At 39.2% G+C, this 20063-nt stretch overlaps 1 protein-coding gene across 1 annotated transcript in view; it reads right to left on the reverse strand.

The window, feature by feature from the left end:
• Positions 1-1607: 1607 nt before the first annotated feature.
• The window catches only part of LOC136386841 (dmX-like protein 1), a 114940-nt gene continuing 96484 nt past the window's right edge, over positions 1608-20063 (reverse strand). The window contains 1 exon segment of the mRNA XM_066357968.1: positions 1608-1654. The gene's annotated coding sequence lies outside the window, so the exon portion shown is untranslated.

Below are 20063 nucleotides of genomic sequence, written 5' to 3' on the forward strand. Positions count from 1 at the left end.
CCCCGTCCCCTTCCTCTCTGTCTCTCCCTTCCCCTCCCGCAGCCAAGGCTCCATTGGAGCAAAGTTGGCCCGGGCCCTGACTATGGCTCCATGGCCTCTGCCTCAGGCGCTAGAATGGCTCTGGTCTCAACAGAGCAATGCCCCACTTGGGCAGAGCCTCGCCCCCTGTTGGGCATGCTGAGTGACCCCGGTCGGGTCGGGCACATGCGGGAGCCTGTCTGACTGCTTCCCCGTTTCCAACTTCAGAAAATAATAATAATAATAATAATAATAATAATAATAATCCCAGAGATCCCTGTATCCAATTCCACCGGAATTGTCTAGAGCACAAAGGGGGCTCCTAGGTCTTTCTATGCTAGAAGAAGTAATATGCTTTCCATTTTACTTACATTGTAGAAAACAATCACTGTGTTAGAAACTCCTGTGAGCAGAGCTGAAGGAAAGTGTGTAGTTATATCATTCGATGATTCGGAAGAGAGAAAACACCAGTCTCTATCCCATTTACAGAGAAGCATCATAAGCAAAACCCAAGCACCAATGGTACTCACTGACACAATATATACCCTTCTGAATTTAAAAGTCCCTAGAAAACATATTCACTAACCATGAAGATCGACCCATGAAGTTTCACTCAACTTGTCACAGAGCAGACTGCTACTGTTTGTCCCATGGACCGATAAATATACAAGTAACATTCAGGGACCACTCCCTTATTGTTGCTACTTAATTTCTCTGCAGGCTTGTACTTACAAGATGATTCCCTGAAGCAGCATTACAAGGCAGTGGCAGCGCTTCAATCCCAGCATGTTCGGAAGGTCTCTGCTCCTTCAGATGACACAATTTTCCTTGCCTCTCCGGATGACCTGATAGGTGCTGGTAAGGAGGAACTACTGAATAGCATGCAAGAGGACGTGGCGCCTACACAGAGCACAGATATGAGCTGCATAGTTCAGCCCAGAACTCAGCACTAGGCTGCACAAGAAAAAAGATGCTCTGAAAGCTTCTGCATCTTCTTTCTTGTGATCAGCACTGAAAGCACTAACTATGGGGTAACCACTTACAGGACTGGAAATGGACAAGGAGAACACAAAAGAACAGTGTTATGTGTGAGAAAATAATGGACGGGGACTGAGGGGATGAAAGTTTTATGAGAGAAACGTGGGAGACTATGGTACTGAGTCAAACAAGGACTAGTTTCTTTACCAGGATTATGTGAAAAGAGACAGGACTTATGAGAGGCGCAGCATGGTAGGTCCTACGCATAGACTGAGGTAGTGTACAACATATCCAGTCGTACACCAACTTGTAGTTGCAGCAAACTACGTTTCAGGTGTGATTCTAAGGTTCTGACATCTCAAAGACCTCACAAAATATTATGATACATGAGTCATCACACTGAATTCCATCAAACACAATATTTTAATATGTGTTACTATATATTTTGGAGTCGAGAGGCTTTCATATAGAATGTCATATGGGAAAGTCACCTTAACTTCTATGACAGCAAGAGTCATGTGCGGTAATGAAGACTCATGTATAATATCACCAGCAATATGTAAATTTCTTTTTGGTACAGACCCGGATAATGTCCAACTTAATATTTTTTTTTTTACTCCATTTCCTATGACTGAATCAGTGGTGGAGATCGAAGCATCTAGTGAGAGAGAAATAGGGAAGAGTTTACTCTCCGATTACTTAACACAGGACGACTCTCCATCCAAGCGTCCCCGTCCTAATGAAGACGGTAAGAAACACACACAGGTGGGATCTGAGCTTAAATAAGCGAGGCTGCTGAGCTGCTCAGCCCAGTGTCTACGGATGTCACTGTCTGCTTCCTCTCTCAGGAAAGGATACTGGACAGAAGGACTAGTTAGTACGAAAGCTTCTGCAGAGGAACACATAAGGAGTGGCCTCAAGGAAGGGGCAGGGAACTCAGAATAACTTTCCACCAGGGAAACCCTGGAGCAACTGTTAGTGACTTGGGGGATTAAACTGACATGTCAGTGGGAGGACAGTACGAACCTGCACGCTCAGATGAACACACACTGACATCCTCACACATTCACTACCCTGTCCTTTTTCAACCAGGAATGGCCGAATTTCGCTTTCTTTCCACTTATCCTCTCAATCACACAAGCCTTCATTCCTCCACACCCTTCCGGTAACTTTCCCCTACTCTAGTAGCATCACAAAGGTAAACACTCACATTCATTCCCTCTAAAGATTTTCACAGTCACCCATGTAAACAATAATTCCAAAAATATTTCACATTTCTTCAGTCAGAAACCCTGATTTACATCGCTTTCTGAGCCTTCCCTAAAAACCTCACAAGCCATGATGGAACTGACCTACTATTGGTTGTATATGTAATCTATAAGTCCGTTCAGCAACAGAGCCTCAGACCTTCATACAGGTGTTCATTCAGAGAGATATGCACCGTCCTCCCTACACTAAGTCTTACCTTCTCACTATGCTCACCAGTCTCACTCCTGCACTGTTCCCATGTGCTGTCACACCACATAACACACATGCACACACTCATTCACCATCACCTCTTATGACCACCAGAGAGCTCACGAGTTATTTTTTAATATATACACTCTGCTCTCGCAGAACATACATACAATGCTCCCTGCTCATTCCTGCAGAGTTCTACCACAGAAACCAGCCAAATCACATATATAACAGACACCTGGTGAAAAGCACATACAGAAGTACTGTCACTCCACATGCTACTACTACATGGCATGGCTTTCATTACTACTAAAGAGAAAACACTCATATTCCATTTTACTTCTGTTAGAGATTTGAATTTCTTGAAATGCAGTTTCATCATAATGTTTCATTAATTGAAATCCCAGAGATTACTGTATCCCCTTCAACCAGAAATTCTAGAGCACTAATGGGGCTCCTTGGACTATATATGGATATGCTACAAATCACTAACATGGTTTCCATTCACTTGCCATTGTAGAAAAACAATCACTTTGTTAGAAATTCCTATAAGAAAAGCTTTAGAAAATTGTATAGTGATATTTTTCAGTAGAGAGTAAACTTAAGTCTATATTCCATTTACAAAGAAGCATCATAATGCAAACTTAAGCACCAATGGTACTCACTGACAGAATAAATACCCTTCTGCATTTAAAAGTTCCCTAGAAAACATACTCACTTCCTTGAAGACACGACACATGTGAGTTCACACATGTCACACAGCATTCTGATACTGTTTGTCCCATGGACTGATAAATACACAAATAACATCCAGTGACCCCTCCCTTATTATTGCTACTTAATTTCTCTACAGACTTGAATTTACAAGATGATTCCCTGAAGCACCATTACAAGGCAGTGGCAACGCTTCAAATATAGAATGTTCAGGAGATCTCTCCCCCTTCAGATGACACAATTTTTCTTTCTGTTCAAGATGACCAGCTAGGTGCAGGTAAGGAGAAATTGTGGAATAGCATGAAAGAACTGGTGGTGCCTAGACAAAGAACAGATATGAGTTGTATCACACACTCATTTGTGAAATACCACATACAGAAGAACTTCCACTCCACATGCTCATGCAAGGAATGGCTGTCATTACTACTAAGGAGGTCACGTTCGTACGGTTGTCCTTCGGCATATTGTGGTTCACTCTTCGTGATCTCACTGAATCATGGATTTTTAATTTGTATATATTTAATTTAGTATAGTGGATTTTTCCCTGTATCACGGGATTTTGCAGTATATAGGTATTTTTATATATTTATTATTTTAATTATTCTTGTGGCAAAATACATGTGGGAAAAGTTAATAACAGTGTGGAAAGCTTTAAAAGAGTGTAGGAAGGGTTCATAAAGCCTTAAAATGTATATTAATGATAAAATAAATAAAAGGTCACTAACGAGGATTTTCACTTATAGCTGCGGGTTCTGGAACCTAACCACTGCGATAGAAGAAGGACCGCTGTAGTTTTTCTTCTGCTTGAAATTTTATTTCCTAAAAATGAAAGTATTATATCAAAATGTTTCTTGTATGGAATCACAGAATTTCCGTATCCCAATTAACTAGAAACATCAAGATCATAGAAGGCCACATTGGAGGTTTTATGGATGCTATTATGACTCACGACATTTCCATTCACTTTCCATTGTAGAAATACAATCGTGTGGTAAGAACCACCTGTGAGGAAAGCTGAAGAAAACAATATAGTTATATCTTTAGGTAGAAAGAAAAGATTAGTTCATTTTCCATTTACCAAAAAGCATCCTAATGTAAACCTGGGCACCAATGATATTTACCAATACAATAAATACCACGTGCATTTAAAAGTTCCCTAGGAACCATATACTTTATTCATGAAGACGCTACCCAAATGGGTTCACTCAACATGTCACACAGCAGACTGTTATTGTTTGTCTCATGGATAGATAAATACACAAATAACAACCATGGACATTTCCATATTATTGTTATTTAATTTCTCAGCAGTTGAATTTGCAAGAAGATATTCAGCAGCTCCATCAGAAGCCAGTGGCCCGGTTTCAAACCGAGGATATTTTGGAGGTCTCTGCCGTTTCAGATGACACAATTTCCATTTCTTCTCAAGATGACCTGATAGATGCTGGTAAGAAGGAAGTACTGAATAGGATGAAAAGGGAAGTGGTATCTAGACAGAATGCAGAGTTGAGCCCATTAGCCATCCAAGGCTGCCTAGGACACAAAAAAGCTCGGAATGCTTCTGCATCTTCTTTCTTGTGATCAGCAGTGGAAAAAGAAATCCGAAGAGAAAACACTTACAGGACTGGGGAAGGCCCAAGGAGATCAGAGGAGAACAGTGTTATGTGTGTGGAAATAATGAGACTGAGACTAAGGGGATAAGAGTTTTCAGAGAGATACATGGAAGATTAGGATACTGGGACAAACAAGGACATGTTACATTACCAGGAATATGTGAAAGGACAAAGGACTTAAGCAAGGCCCAGCGTGGTAGGTCCTACACACAGAACTTGTGGTAGTGAACAAGATATCCGGTCGTAGACCTAACTTAGAGTGCTGACCAACTACCTTTCAGGCGGGATTCTAAGGTTCTTATATCTCTATTGCCCTCCTGAAATATGAAATACAAGATGAGTAATCCCACCGACTTCTATCAAACCCAGAATTTTAATAAGTGTTAATTTATATTTTGGAGATGGACTTTCATATAAAATTTCATATGAGAATGTCACCTTAACATCCATGACAGCAATAGTCATGGGGTTACTGACGACTGATGTATAATGTCACCATCAATATGTATATTTTTTATTGGCACAGACTCAGAATATGTCTCATCTTAATATTTTGTTTTTACTCCATTCCCTATAACTAAATAGTTGTGGAGATCCAAGCAGCTAATGAGTCAGATGGAGGAAACTATCTATTCTTAAAAGATTCATCAGAGGACTACTTTCCATCCATGCTTCCCTGTCCTGTTGAGGATGGTAAGGAAAACACACAGGTGGGATCTGAGCTTACACAGCAATGCAGCTGAGCTGCTTACCCCAGTGTCCACAGATTTCACTGTCCCCTCACGCACAGGAAAGGGCTACCGGGCAGAAGGACTAGTACTAAAGCTTCTTGACAGGGACAGATAGGTAGGGGCCTTCAAGACAGGGCTAGAAACTCAGCACAAATTTCCATGACAGTCACACTGGGACCACTGTCAGTGACTTGTTGAACTGCACTGATATGTGAGTGGGAGGACAATCCGAACCTGCATGCTCAGATGAACACAAACTCACAGCCTCACACACTCACTACCCTGTCCCCCTTCATCCAGGAATGGCCCATTTCTCCTTCTTTTCACATTTTCTCTCAATTACACAAGCCTTTATTCCTCCGCTAGCTTCCCCTACTCTTCCCCTACCACAGTACCATCACCGAGGTGCACCTTTACCTTCATTCTTTTCCACAATCATTTTCAGACTCGCCTGTTTACAAAATCATTTTATAAATAGTTCAATCTCCTCACTCAGAAACCCTCTTGTGTGTTGCTCATTCTGAGCCAACTCTAGAAAACCCACAGGCCATGATGGAACTGACCTTCCATTGGTTGTATATCTAATCCATATGGCCCTCCAGCCACATAGCCTCAGACATTCATACAGATTATCATTCAAAGAGGTATACATCCTCCTCTAACACTGTCTTACCATCTCATTCTGAGATAAAGTCTCACTCTGCACTGTTCCCAAGTGCTGACACACCGCATAACACACATGCACACACTCATTCGCCATACCCTCTTACTACCATGCAAGAGCTCACGAGTTATTTTCTAGAATATAAACACAACTCCATTAGAACATACAAACAATGCTACATCCTCCTTATTCCCACAGAGTTATATCATGTAAATGACTCAAATAATATATATCACACACATTTATGAAATATCAAATACATAATATCTTTCGCTCCATATGCTCATACAAGGCATGGCTGTCATGACTACTAATGAGGTCACACACAGATTCTGTTTCTTATTCTATTTGAAATTATTTTCCCTAGAATCAAGCACTACATCAAAATGTTTCATGTATTGGAATCCCAGAGATTTCTGTATCCCCTTCTACCAGGAACATCAAGAGCACAGAGGGGCACATGGAGGTTTTGTGGCGATGCTAGTAGTGACTCACGTCATTTACATTTATTTTCCATTGCGGAAATGCAATTTAGTGTTAAGAACTTCCTGTGAGGAAAGCTGAAGAAAATGATAGTCATATCTTTAGGTTAAAAGTAAACATGTTATTTTCCATTTACAAAGAAACATCTTAATGTAAACCCAGGCACCAATGATATTCACCGACACAATAAATATCCCGTGCATTTAAAAGTTCCCTAGGAACCATACACTTTACTCATGAAGACACAACCCATGTGGGTCCACTCAACATGTCACACAGCAGCCTGTTATTGTTTGTCCCATGGACTGATAAATAACATCCATGGACCACTTCCATATTATTGTTATTTAATTTCTCAGCAGAGTTGAATTTGCAAGAATATTCTCTGCGGTACCATTACAAGGCAGTGGGCCCTTTCCAAACCGAGGATGTTTGGGAGATATCCTCCACTTCAGAAGACATAATTTACATTTCTTCCAGCGATGATGACCTGACAGATGACGGTAAGAAGGAAGTACTGAGTAAAATGCAAATGGATGTTGGGATCTAGAAATGGCCCAGAAATGAGGTGAATAATTCTGTCCATTAGTTGATATAAGGTTTTAGGAATGGTTCTAGGTTTTGTTAATTTGTGTCTATCTTCAGGAAATCACACCCAAAATTCCCAATCCTACTAATATCCATGAAGCACAAAATTTTGATTGGTGTTTATTTACATTTTGGGATACATAGAATTTTTTTTAACTTTTAAAGAGAGGAAAGATGACATAGATACAGAACCCCACATGTATCCTGACCGGATCTACTTGGGGACGTTAACTGGGGCCAATGCTCTGCCCATCTGGGGCCGATGCTCATAACTGGGGTATTTTTAGCACTTGGGGCATATGTGCCACAGAGTCACCCTTAGCTCCTGGGCCAACAAGCTCAAATAAATCAACTCATGACTGTTGGAGCAGAAAAGAGAAAGAGGAGGGGGAGGGGATGAGAAGCACGTGGTCGCTTCCCATGTGTGCCCTGACCAGGAACGGAACACGGGACTTCCATATACCAGGTACATGCCTGTACCTAGAAATTATTCTTAATATTTATTTATTTATTTATTATGTATGTATGTATGTATGTATGTATGTATGTATTAAATGAGAGGCAGAGACAGAGTACTTCATGTGCTCCAACCAGGACCCACCTGGGAAGCCCTCTGCCGGGCAATGCTCTGCCCATCTGGAGCCACTGTTTCATTGCTCAGCAACCGAGGTATTTTAGTGCCTTAGATGAGACCATGGAACCATCCTCAGCACTCAAAGCCAGCTAGGTCAAATCGAGCCAAGCTGTAGGATGGGAAGAGAGAGAGAGAGACAGAGACAAAGACAGAGAGAGGGGAGGGAGGGAGAAGATTATGGCCTTTCCTTTATACCCTAACTGGGAATTGAACCTAGGACTTTGACAGGTTGAACTGGCTCTACCTTTGAGCCAACTGGTCAGCACCTCTGCAACTAGAATTTTAAATGGAAAAGTCACCTTAATTACTAAGGTGAGCAAGTGCCATGTGTGGTAATATTGCCTGACATAATGTTCAACCATTGTGTATATTTTTAATTTATGCAAACACCAGAAAATGTCTCATATCAATGTTCTTTATTTATTCCATTCCCTAAGAATGGAATTAATTGTAGAGGTCTTAGCATCTAGTGAGACAGTGCGTGAAAACTCTTTATTCTCAGGAGATCTAACGGGAGATTACTCTGTATCCACGCATCCCCGTCTTGATGAGGATGGTAAGGAAAACACACAGGTGGGATCGAGCTTGGACAAGAGATGCTGCTGAGCTGCTCAGCCCAGTCTCCATTGACTTCACTGTCCCCTCAGACACAGAAAAGGGCTATTGGCTCACTGAGTGGTATCATAGCTTCAGCCAAGAGACACACAGGGAGAGTAGCTTCAAGTACAAGGCAAGTTACCTCAGCACAAATCCAAGATAGGGACACTGGGACAGTGGTGGACTGTGGTGATATGTGAGTGGGAGTGGAATCAGAACCTGCACCCACAGTTCAGCACAAACCCACATCCTCACACTCTCTCACACCAGCCCTCCTTCCACCAGGCATGATCCCATCTCTCCTCTGCTTCACTTTTCCTCCCAAATACACACCCTCATCCCCCGTCCACCTTCCTCCTTCTCCAGGAGCATCACATAGCTACACCCTTTCCACACTCCTTCACAAAATCATTATCAGACTCAACCACTGACAGTTAACTCCACAAAGAATTCTCATCCCCTCACACAGATAACCCGTTCTAAATCCCTCATTTTGAGCCAACCATAGATTACTCACCTGATGGGATGATAATAAACTTTGATTCGTGGTGTTTAATCCATGAATGTCCCTCCCAGCCTCAAAGCATCAGACCTTCATACAGATGCTCCGTCCGAGTTCTACACAGCTGCATTCTAACAATCTAAGTCTTAGCATCTCAATCTGAGAACAAATCACTCCTGCCCTGCTTACATGTGCTGTCACACCACCAACAATGCAGTCATTCGCCATCCCCTCTTACCAGGATCAAAGAAGCTCATGTGTTATGTAGTAGAACATACACACAACTCCCTAGAACATAAACAAAATTGCACATTTTCATTTCCACAGTTATACCAGGTAAACAGCTCAAATAATGCATACTACACACAGACTTCTGAAATATCACATACAGATGAACTTTCACTCCACAAGTCACACAAGGCATGGCCTTATATACTACTAAAAATGTCACAAATATATTCTACTTTTCTTCTGTTTGAATTTTTTTTTCATTGAAATCCAAGCATTACATCAAAATGTTTCATGTACTGTAATCCATGAGATTCCTGTATCCCTATCAACTACAAAAGGCAAAAGCACATAGGAGTTTTATATGGTGATGCTAAAAGTTTCGTATGGCACATGTAATTTCCATTAACTTTCCGTTTTAGAAACACAATCACGGCATAAGAACTACCTGTGAGGAAAGCTGATAAATACAATATAGTTATTGTTTTAGGTAGAAATGAGACAGCAGTCTCTGTCCTGTATACAAAGAAGCATCTTAATGCAAACACAGTTACCAATGATATTCACTGACACAATAAATATTCTTGTGCATCAAAAGTTCCACAGTAACCATGAAGGTGAAGAGAGTGTGCATGGAGAGTTCCACTGTCCATGAAGATGAAGGCCGTGTGCATTCACACAACAATCACATAGCTGATACTTACTGTTTCATTCATGAACAGATAGATACACAAATAATAAACTTGTGTATGATTTTATTATTTTTATTACTTTTGTTTAATTTTTTATTATTTTTGTTTAATTTTATTATTTTTGTTTAATTTTTCTACAGAGTTGAATTTACAAGAAGATGCTCTGCAGACCCGGCATGTGGCAATGCCCCAAACTCAGACCCAGCTAGTTTGGGAGATCTCTTCTAGTTCAGATGATATAATTTACATTTCTGATGATGATGATGTAAGATATCCAGGTAAGTAGGAACTATTGAGGAAGATGCAAAGGTAGACTGGGATTTAGAAATGACTGAGTAAGTTTGCCCAGCAGTCGGTACAAGGCTGCCCTGGAAAAAAGGACCTCAGATGTTTCTGCATCTTCTTCCATGTTATCAGCAGTGGAAACAATAAATTTCCAGAAAAAATAAACCCACTTTAAAGGACTGGACAAAGCCCAGACAGATCAGAGAACAATGAGTAATAGACTAAGGGCATGAGAGTTTTATCAGAATAACATGAAAAAATACGTTACTATAAGCCAGACAAGGGCATGGTAAATTATCAGGAAGGTGTGAACGTACAGACAACCTGAAACCGGTGAAAACTGGAATGATCGTCTAGAACTGCAATAAAAGGAGAGTACAGAGATGCTCTGTCAATGACCCCATCTCATCCATATATTTTCATAGCAAAGTGTTCCCATTGGTCTTCTTCCCTCATCGCCCCCACTGGCACTCAGAATACCCGTCATTTATTTCCTTATACTCTCCCACACGAACCTAATTCTCCACGGCATATTTTTCTCCTACCATACAAAGAGTTATACTTTCTCTGACTCCTGGGTCTACATTAGTTATCCTAGTTTTTAAATGTTATAGAAATAGATGGGCACAATGCATATATTGTGTCTGATTCCTTTCACTTATTATATTTGTATAATTTATCCAAGATGCATTTCAATTTAGTTTGTTCATTCTTGATATATGCATACTATCGCATGAATTTAATTTCTTTATTGATTATATTTTTCTAAAATTTGGATTGCTTTCACTCTGGGACTACAAGGAATGGAGATGTTTTAACATTCTATTATATTGATTTGCAATATGACTATTTCTGTTTGATGAATGCTTAAGAGTTAGATTGCTAGATCTTAGTTTCTATACTCTACATTACCCTTCAGGACTCAGTATTCCATTCTTTTATTTCCTAATACAATCACGTGTTATTGCACACATAACCTTACACACTCTTCTCTAAACTCTCATTTATATTGGCTCTGCACACAAAGTCTTTTTTTCAAAGCCCATGTATTGTGTGTCTTATAATCCTTTATTTTCACATCCTCATATTCTTTAATTACTCCCTCACATATACAAATAAATTAATTCCACTGGTCACAAAATGAATAGGCTCAATAATAACATTCCCTATCTAATCCATATAATATATATAAAACACATGCAAAACAATAGTTACAGAAAACACATCAAACACAAAATATATGCTGAAGTAACACACAGAGAAAAATTGCTAACCATCCTCAGTCATATAAAACTCATCTATATTCAGATTCACAAACACCAAATTAATCATCATTAAGCCTTATCGCTGTATTAACCAAAAATTTATTGACTTAAACAGCAAGTATATTGCATTCAAATACAATTTTGCTACAAATCTGAGTAATATACATGAGATACATTCATGACAGATAATAATTTTATACATTTCAATAATGACCAGTGAGCATGGTTGACACTGATATGATACAGTGACCTGGTATTAATGAATAGTTAATTTCTGTAACAATAAAAATTTATCTTTAAATCTCTCTATACATATACGTATGTTGAAAACAATATAACATCAATATAAAAAGGTAGACATGCAGAAATCTTCATAAAAATTACACCACATGTCCCCAATCGTACACTTTTTTATGGGGACATTGAGTTGAATTCCAATTTTTAGTTCCTGCACACTGTCCTTCAGGCATGATTCTAGTTTTGTTATTTCATGTAGACTTTCAGAAAATATCGTATCCAAAATGACTTTCCCAAAGGCATCCATCGAACACAAAATTTTAATGGGTGTTTATTTATATTTTGGAATAAATGAATTTTTAAATGGGAAAGTCACCTTAATTTCTATGAGAACAAGTGTCATGTGTGGTAATGATTCCTGATATCAGATTTCCACACACTGTGTGTTTTTTTTTAATTAACAAACACTAGAAAATGTCTCATATCAATCTTCTTTACTTATGCCATTTATAAAACTGGAATCAATTGTGGAGGCCTCAAAATCTGGTCAGACAGTACATGAAAACTTTTCATCCTCAAAAGATTTAACGGGGCACCTCCCTGCCTCCTCAGATGAGCACAAACTCACATCCTCACACATACTTACAACTGTCCTCCTTCAAACAGGTATGGCCCTGTTTCTTCATCTTTTCACTTTTCCCCCCCAAAACACAAGCCTACATTGCCCATCTATCTTCTCCTTCTCTAGTAGCATCACAGAGGTACCCTCTTACCTTCATTCCATCACATGTTATTTTCAGACTCACCCATTTACAACTAATTTCATAAATAATTCACATCCCCTCACACAGATAACTTGTCTCCTCATTATCGAGAAAACTAAAAGATATTACATGCGCTGATGGAAATAAACTTTCATCAGTTGTCTGACTAATCCACGTGGCCCTTCAGGCACAGAGCCTCAGACCTTCATAGAGATGCTTATCCTGAGAGCAACACATCCGTCCTCTCACACTCTGCGTCTTACATTTCACGCTGAGCACAGGTCCTACTCCTGCACAACAATCACATAGCTGACACTTATTATTTTTTTATGAACAGATAAATATACAAATAACAAACCTAGACCACATCCCTATCATTTTTATATAATTTCTCAGCAGAGTTGAATTTACGAGAAGATGCTTTACAGAGCCAACACATGGCAGTGGCCATAACTGAGACACAGAAAGTTTGGGAAATCTCTTCTAATTCAGATGACATAATTTCCATTTCTTCTAAAGATGACCAGACAGGTGATGGTAAGGAGGAAGTACTGAATAAAATGCAAATGGGGTTGGGATCTAGAAATGGCCCAGAAACGTGGTGAATGATTCTGCCCATTAGTCCATTAGTTGATACAATGCTGCCCAGAACAAAAGAACCTCAGAAAGCTTCTGCATCTTCTTGCATGTGATCAGTAGTAGAAGCAATGAATTTAAAACAGACAAACACACACTTTAAAGAACTGGACTAAGCCCAGGGAAAGCAGAGGAGAACAGTGTTATATTTGAAGGAGTAATGGAAGATGGCCTATGGCTTTGAGAGTTTTATCAGAAGGGCAGGGAAGATTGGTTAGTATACGCCAGACAAGAGCCTGGCATTTTACCAGGAGGGGTGAAAGCACTGACAACTTCAAACGGGTCAAAGTGGAACGATCGTCTAGAACTGAAAGGAGAGCACAGAGATGCTCTGTCCAGGACCCCATCTCATCCACATATTTTCACAGCAAAGTGTTCCCACTCGTCTTCTTCCCTCACCACCCCCATCGGCACTCACCGTCTTCCTCATTCATTTCCTTAAGGTCTCCTACATGCATCTAAATTCTCCGTGGTGTAGTTTTGTCCTACCAGACAAAAAGTTATGATTTCTCTGACTTCTAAGGTCTAGGTTGGTCCTCCCTGTTTTAAATGTTATAGAACTAGACGGCCACAATACATACTTTGTGTCTGGTTCCTCTCATTATATTTGTGTAACTTATCCAAGAAGCTTGTCCCGTTATTTTTGGTGTATGCATACCATTGCATGAATACAATTTCTTTATTGATTGTACTTTTCTAATCTTTGGCTTGCTTTCACTCTGGGATTACAAGAAATGGAGATGTTTTAATATTCTAATACAGTGGTAGTCAACCTGGTCCCTACCGCCCACTAGTGGGCGTTCCAGCTTTCATGGTGGGTGGTAGCGGAGCAACCAAATTATAAATAAAAAAATAGATTTAACTGTAGTAAGTTGTTTTATAAAGATTTGTTCTGTCAAACTTAGCAAAAATCTGACATAAAGTACTTGGTAAGTAATTATTATTTTATGCTTTAACTTGCTGTATATAACTCTGCTTTATAAATTTTATAAAGTAAAGTTACTTCCCTACTTTATAAATCACCATTACTGTGGAACCAGTGGGCAGTTAGAAAATTTTCCTACTAACAGAGATACAAGAGTGGGCAGTAGGTATAAAAAGGTTGACTACCCCTGTTCTAATACATCGATTCACAATATGAACATTTTTCTGTTTGATGAACGCTTAAGGATTAGGTTACTAGATCTTAGTTTTCATTCTCTACACTACTCCTTCAACTCAATGTTCTAAATTTTTTTTAAGTGAGAGGAGGGAGTTAGAAATATACACTCCTGCATGAACCCAACCTGGATCCACCCAGCAACCCCTCTCTGGGCCAATGCTCCAATCAATGGAGCCATCCTCATCACCTGAGGTCGAGGCTCAGACCAGATAAGTCATCCTCAAAGCCCAGAGAGAGAAGAGTGAGATGGAGGAAAAGAGAATTAGAATCACTTCTCATGTGTGCCCAGACCAGGGATAGAACCAGGGACATTTGCAAGCCGGGCTGATGCTCTATCCACTGAGCCAACTGGCCAGAGCCAGTATTCCATACATTTATTTCCTAGTGCAGTCACTTGTTACTGCACATGTAACCTCATACACTCTTCTCTGCACACTCATTTAAATTAGCTCTGCACACAGTGTCATTATTTCAAAGCCTATGTATGCTTGTATTATAATTCTTGATTTTAACACTCTCGCACTCTTTAATTATTTCCTCACATATGCTACTAAACTAATTACACTGGTCACAAAATGAATAGGCTCAATAATAACATTCCATATCTAATCCATGTAATATATATAAAACACACACAAATCCATAGTCACAGAAAACACATCAAACAGAAAATATGTGCTGAACTAACACACAGAGAAAAATCGCTAACCATCCTCAGTCATATAAAACTCATCTATATTCAGATTCACAAGCACCAAACCAATCACATATTAAACCATGACATTGTGTTAATCAAAACTTAATTGACTTAAACACCATACCTGTTTCATTCCACACACTATTTTGCTACAAATCAGAATAATATATAGAAGAGACACATTCTTGTCAGATGATGATAATCTTAAACATTTCAATAATGACCAGTAAGCATTGTTAACACTGAAATGGGGGCAGTGACATCATAATAATGAACAATGAATTTCTGTAACAAAAATTAATCTTTACATCTCTCTACATGCATATATGTATATATCTATATCAATATACATATCAAAATAAATTGGTAGATATAAGTGCAGAAATCTTTATAAAGCTTTCACCACATATCTCCAAATTGTACAGTTTTAAAGGGGGATGTTGAGTTCTTATCCAACTTTTAGTTTCTGCATACTCTTTCAGGCATGGTTCTAGATATGTTATTTTGTGTAGACCTTCAGAAATATCATATACAACATTTCTAATCCTACTGACATGCATCAAACACAGAATTTTAATAGTTGTTTATATTTTAGAATTAAGGTAATTTTAAATGGGAAAGTCACTTTAATTTCTATGAGAGCACATGTCACGTGAGGTAATAATGCCTGACATATAATTTCCACTCATTATGTATTTTTTTTAATTGACACAAACCCCAGAAAATGTCTCATATCAATGTGCTTTATGTATTCCATTCCCCAGAACTGGAATCAGTTGTGGAGACCCCAGCATGTGGTCCCACAGCACACGGATACTCATTACCCCCAGCAGAGGACTTCTTTGTATCCAGGCTTCCCCGTCCTGATGAGGATGGTAAGGAACACACACAGGTGGGATCTGAGCTTGGAGAAGAGAAGCAGCTGAGCTGCTCAGTTCAGTCTCTACTGATGTCACTGTTCCCTCAGACACAGGAAAAGGCTACAGGGCAGACGGATTAGTACTAAAGCTTCTGCAGAGAGACACATAGGGAGTGCACCTTCAAGGACAGGGCAAGGTGCCTCAGCACAAGTTTCCAAAATAGCAACAGTGAAATGGCTGTGGGTGGCGGGTGGACTGTGTTGATATGTGAGTGGACCTGCCCCCTCAGGTGAGCACCTATTCATATCCTCGCACACACTCACACATCTATCCTCTACCTTTTCAGTTTTTCCCCAAATACACAAGCCTTCATTCCTCATCTATCTTTCTCCTTCTGTAGTAGCATCACATAGGTACACTCTTAACTACATTCCTACACACACAGATTTCTAAAATATCACCTACAGGTGGATTTTCACTCTGCATGCTCACACAGGGCATGGCCCTTTTTACTACTAAAGATTTCACACACATATTCTACTTTTCTTCTGTTTCAAATTTCCTTTCCTAGAAATCCAAGCATTACATCAAAATGTTTCATGTATTGGAATCCCCAAGATTCCTGTATCACCATCAACTACAAAAGGCAAGAGTAAAGAGACGCACATGAGAGGTTTATATGGTGATGTTAGAAGTGGCTCATTTCATTTCCATTCACTTTCCATTGTAGAAACGTAATCACATGGTAAGAACTACGTACAAGGAAAGCTGCTAAATACAATATAGTTATTTCTTTAGGTAGAAATGAGAAAGCAGTCTCTGTTCCATATACAAAGATGCATCTTAATACAAACCCAGGCACCAATGATATTCACTGACACAATAAATATCCTTGTGCAGTAAAAGTTCCGTAGTAATCATCTACACTCTCCATGAAGATGAATGGCATGTATTTTTACACAACAATCACATAGCAGACAATGTTCCTTTTAAGGACAGATCAATACACAAATAAGAAACTTGGACCACATCCCTATTATTTTTGTTCAATTTCAGCAGAGTTGAATTCACAAGAAGATGCTTCACAGAGCCGGCACACAGCAGTGGCCCTAACTGAGACCCAGAAAGTTTTGGAGATATCCTCTACTTCAGATGACATAATTTACATTTCTTCTAAAGATGATTGGACACCTGATGGTAAGGAGGAACTCCTGAATAAGATGCAAAGGGAGGTTGAGATCTAGAAATGGTCGAGATGAGCTGAGTGATTCTGTCCATTAGTCAGTACAGGCTGCTCAGGACAAAAAACCCCTCCGAATTCTTTTGCATCTTCTTTAATGTGATCAGCAGTAGAAGCAATGAATTTCAAAAAACAAAACAACAACAAAAAACACTTTAAAAAAACTGAACCAAGACCATGGAAAGTAGAAGAGAACAGCGTTATTTTGGAGGAAATAATGGGAGATGGACTAAGGCAGGGGTCGGGAACCTTTTTGGCTGAGAGAGCCATGAATGCCACATATTTTAAAATGTAATTCCATGAGAGCCATACAACGACCTGTGTACGTTACGCATTATCCAATAAAAATTTGGTGTTGTCCCAGAGGACAGCTGTGATTGGCTCCAGCCCCCCGCAACTATGAACATGAGCGGTAGGAAATGAATGGATTGTAATACATGAGAATGTTTTATATTTTTAACATTTCTTTTTTTATTAAAGATTTGTTTGCAAGCTAGATACAGACATCAAAAGAGCCACATCTGGCTCGCAAGCCATAGGTTCCCGACCCCTGGACTAAGGGGATGAGAGTTTTATCAGAATGGCAGGGAAGATTGGTTAGTATACACCAGACAAGAGCCTGGCATTTTACCAGGAGGGGTGAAAGCACTGACAACTTCAAACGGGTCAAAGTGGAACGATCGTCTAGAACTGAAAGAAGAGCACAGAGATGCTCTGTCCAGGACCCCATCTCATTCACATATTTTCATAGCAAAGTGTTCCCATCTGTCTTGTTCCCTCACCACCCCCATCGGCACTCACTGTCTTCCTCATTCATTTCCTTAAGGTCTCCTACACGCATCTAAATGCTCCACACTGTATTTTTGTCCCTACCGTACAAAGACATAAATTTTCAAACCCTTAAGTCCCAGGATTAGTTAGTTATACCTGCTTTTAAATGTTATGGAAATAGAAGGGACCAATATACATTTTTCATTTAACTCTTTTCACTCATTGTTATATTTGTATAATTTATTGATGTTGCTTGTGGTTTTGTTGATTTTTGGTCTACGTGTACCATCCATGAATACAATTCATTTATAAGGTATACTTTTCTGAGCATTTGGGTTGCTTTCAGTCTGCAACTACTTGAAATATGTGTTTACATTGTATTACATTGGTTTGTAATATGGACACATTTTTTCCGATGAAAGATTGTTAGGTCTTAGTGTCCAGATACTGTCTTACCTCTTTCAGAACTCAGACCTTCATACTTTCATTTCCTAATGCAATCATGTTTCACTGCACACTCAACATTACACTTTCTTCTCTGCAGTCTCATTTACTTTGCCTCTTCACACAGTACCTGTTTTCAATGCATACCTACTCTTTCTCTTATAACCCTTGATTTTCACATCCTCATGTTCATTATTTTTCTATCATATTTTACAGACACACTTATTTCACTGTTCTCAAAGGAATATGCTCAGTAAGACATTCCCTATCAAATACATATACTATATAAAACACAATGTATAATCATAGAAAATAGAATCCATACACATAAATAGGTACTGAAGTAACACACAGACCCAAAATATCCATACCAACCCCAATCACACAAAACTCATCAATATTCAAATTCATAAACAGCTAACCTATCACACACACAAAAAAACTGGCCCAGTAAATACAACATGTTATGAATTTAAACACAAAACACATTACATTCAGCAGAACATTACGCTACAAATGTTAATAATGTGTACGTCAGACACATTTATAACAGAGGAGGATAATTTTAAATATTTTAATAATAACCAGTGAGCATGGTTAACACTGAAATATGGATAGTAACAACCTAATAACAAATTTAATTTCTGTAACAATAAAATTTATCTTTATATTTTTCTATATATATCTATATCAACATAGGTATCAATATAAACAGGTATAAGTGCAGAATTCTCTTAAAATGTGCACTACACATTTCCAAATTATACAATTTTTCATGAGGACATTGAGTTGATATCCAATATTAGTCCCTACATAATATTTTCAGGCATGGATCTTATTTTTGTTCATCTGTATCGATCTCCAGAATATCACATACAAAATTCCTAATCCCACTGACATCCATCAAACACAAAATTCTAGTAAGTATTTATATATGAGGAAAATGGAATTTAAATGGCAAGGTCACCTTAATTTCTATGAGAGCAAGTGTCATGTGTGGTACTGATGACTGACATATAATGTCCACTCCACATGTATTTTTTGAATTGACAGAGACCCCAAAATATGTATCATCTCAATGTTGTTTCTTTATTCCATTCCCCAGAACTTCAATCAATTGCAGAGCTCTCAGCATCTGCTCAGACAGTGCATGAAAACTCTGCATCCTCAGATGATTCAATGGGGCACCTTTCTGCATCCAAGAGTCCCCGTCCTAATGAGGGTGGTAGGGAACATACACAGGAGGGATCTGAGCTTGGACAAAAGATGCCACTGGGCTGCTCAGCCCAGTCTCTACTGATTTCACTGTCCCCTCACACACAGGAAAGGGCTACCAGTCAGACAGACTAGTACTAAAGAAGGACAAATAGAGATTATGACTTCAAGGACAGGGCAAGAGCCACAGTACAAATTTCCAACACAGGAACACGGGGACAGTGGTGGGTACGGACGTGGACTGTGCCAATATGTGAGTGGGAGGGCAATCAGAACCTGCCCCCTCAGATGAGCACAAACTCACATCCTCACATATTCAAATATCTATTCCCTTTACCATGTATGGCCCCATTTCTCCTCCTCTTCAGTTTCCTCCCCCAAATACACAAACCTTTATTTCCTACCTATATCTCCATTTCTCTGGTGTTATCACATAGATACACACTCACACCTTCATTCCTTCACACAGTCATTTTTAAGTCACCCATTTACAACTAATTCCATAAATAATAAACATTTCCTCACACTGATAACCTCTTTGAAATTCCTCATTCCAAGCAAAATTCAGAAACTCACATGCCCTGATG

The sequence above is a fragment of the Saccopteryx leptura genome, unplaced genomic scaffold, assembly GCF_036850995.1.
Source record: "Saccopteryx leptura isolate mSacLep1 unplaced genomic scaffold, mSacLep1_pri_phased_curated manual_scaffold_16, whole genome shotgun sequence".
Lineage (NCBI taxonomy): Eukaryota > Metazoa > Chordata > Mammalia > Chiroptera > Emballonuridae > Saccopteryx > Saccopteryx leptura.